General features: G+C 33.3%; 1 long non-coding RNA gene across 1 annotated transcript; it reads left to right on the top strand.

Moving 5' to 3' along the window:
* The first annotated feature begins 264 nt into the window (after nt 1–264).
* Nucleotides 265–1,650, top strand: LOC144889020 (uncharacterized). The gene is made up of 3 exons (XR_013621532.1): nt 265–427; nt 514–719; nt 812–1,650. It is a non-coding gene; the product is annotated as an uncharacterized LOC144889020 (long non-coding RNA).
* Nucleotides 1,651–2,415: the final 765 nt, after the last annotated feature.

The raw sequence follows: 2,415 nt of genomic DNA, 5'->3' as shown, positions 1-2,415 counted from the left end.
AGACTCAATAAATTTGGGAAAAACAAATTATGAGGTCTGCCTAGATGGTTCTAACTGTGGAGCCTACCTTGGAGACTCACTAAATTTGGGAAAAACAAATTATGAGGTCTGCCTAGATGGTTCTAACTGTGGAGCCTACCTTGGAGACTCACTAAATTTGGGAAAAACAAATTATGAGGTCTGCCTAGATGGTTCTAACTTTGGAGCCTACCTTGGAGACTCACTAAATTTGGGAAAAACAAATTATGAGGTCTGCCTAGATGGTTCTAACTGTGGAGCCTACCTTGGAGACTCACTAAATTTCATAAAATTAGGAAAAGAGTTTTACCTTGGAGACTTTGAAAACTGGTTTCGTTTTGGAGACTCTAGCTGTGTGGAGCTAAACCTTCACCTTGATAAACTCGATTCAAATTTCTCATCAATGAAGGTAATATTTTATTTTAATATACATATAATAATTGTGTATTAAATGTAAAAAATAATTAATTAATACGTTGTTATTTTCTCTCACAGGAAATTGTATCTGAGATTCAAAATGAAAATACCACTTTTGCCACAACCTGGGGTGAAATGATCGATTTGTTTAAAGACCTTTTGAGCAACCATGACCAAGAGAACGAGTTTTACCTTGATAATCCAACGAAAGAGTTTTACCTTGGAGGCTCTTTGGATTCTAAAGCAATGAACAATGTTCTTTCTTTAATGACGTTTGATTTAAGGTAAGTTCAGTTGATTAATAATCAATTAAAGTATATGTTATTTCATTCAATATTAGATAAGTAATATATTTCTTTTTTTACATGTATTTCAGCAATATCAAGAAAGTTCAGAGAAGAAGATGCTGGAAAATACTTTCTTCCCATTTCTACTTTTTCCAACTTGAAAGCCTTGAAAGACAGAATTGGAGGAAGAGGAAAAATATATATTTTGAAATACGTATTAAAAAACATTTTAAAAAAATATTGAAATACGTATTTAAAAAAAGAAAAGGAAAAAAAGATTATGCTAGGGTTAGGGTTGGGATTTTGAATGTGAGGGTTAGGGATGGGGTTGGGTTAATGGGTTAGGGATGGGTTGGGTTAGGGTTGGGATTTTGAATGTGAGGGTTAGGGATGGGTTGGGTAAGGGATGGGGATGGGTTAGGGATTGGGTTGGGTTAGGGTTCTAGATGTGAGGTGAATTTTTGAATGAATGTCAAACCTCACAGACTCATTTATCTTATATTTATCATTGAATTGTTTTTAAAAAGTTGAGAAAAGATAAATAGAATTGGAAGGTCATACAAAGAGATGGAGTTAAGAACTTTTTTTTAATGGTTGATGTAATGGATTCAGTTGTTTTGACTAACAAATATGGTGTTTTAATGTGGGGGTTGGGTTAGGGTTTGTACATTATTATGACCCACTCACACACACAAAAGTTAAGCCCCAACTAAAAAAGTTGTGGGATTCTGTGTTTGGGGTTCACAGATTTAAAAACGTATCCCCATGATACACACAAATGTTAAGCCCCAACTAAAAAGTTGTGGGATTCTGTGTTTGGGGTTCACAGATTTAAAAACGTATCCCCGTTATACACACAAAAGTTAAGCCCCAACTAAAAAGTTGTGGGATTCTGTGTTTGGGGTTCACAGATTTAAAAACGTATCCCCATTATACACACAAAAGTTAAGCCCCAACTAAAAAGTTGTGGGATTCTGTGTTTGGGGTTCACAGATTTAAAAACGTATCCCCATTATACACACAAAAGTTAAGCCCCAACTAAAAAGTTGTGGGATTCTGTGTTTGGGGTTCACAGATTTAAAAACGTATCCCCATTACATTTTTTTATTTATTTATTATTTTCAAGGGTTATCAGCTTTGTTTTTTGTAATTCCTGTGAATAAAATGACCCTAAGATTTCTTCTCCATTTAAATCATATAATTTGTAGGTCCAAGGGACTGTATCCATTACATCAACGATTTTAAATAATTCATTAGTCCATTTTTTTGTATAACCTTTCTCAAAATGGCTTTTCCATCTGTATATTCTTACAATATCACCAACTTTGAACTTCGGTTTTCTCAAATTAATCTCCTTTTCATATTCTAATTTTGTAAATGATTCTGATGGTTTTGATTTTGTTGATGAATGAACTGTATTATTGTAATTATCTACAATACCCTGAATTAAATACACCCATTTTTGAGAACCGAGTTGTGTGAATTTCTTATATAATTTCTCTTTCAAAGTACGATTAAAACGCTCAATAACAACTGCTTTTCCTTCATTAAAGGTGCTGTATAATTTAATACCCTTCCCCTTAAGAAATTTCATAAATATTTTGTTATAGAACTCTGTTCCCTCATCGGTCCACAGTTTCTTTGGTTTTCTTTTATCCCTATCAAATATTAGCTTAAAGGATAACATTAAAGT

This window comes from Myxine glutinosa, unplaced genomic scaffold (assembly GCF_964187855.1).
Source record: "Myxine glutinosa unplaced genomic scaffold, kmMyxGlut1.1 SCAFFOLD_580, whole genome shotgun sequence".
NCBI lineage: Eukaryota > Metazoa > Chordata > Myxini > Myxiniformes > Myxinidae > Myxine > Myxine glutinosa.
The sequence above is the reverse complement of the archived record's forward strand: the minus strand, read 5'-3'. Positions and strand labels throughout refer to the sequence as shown.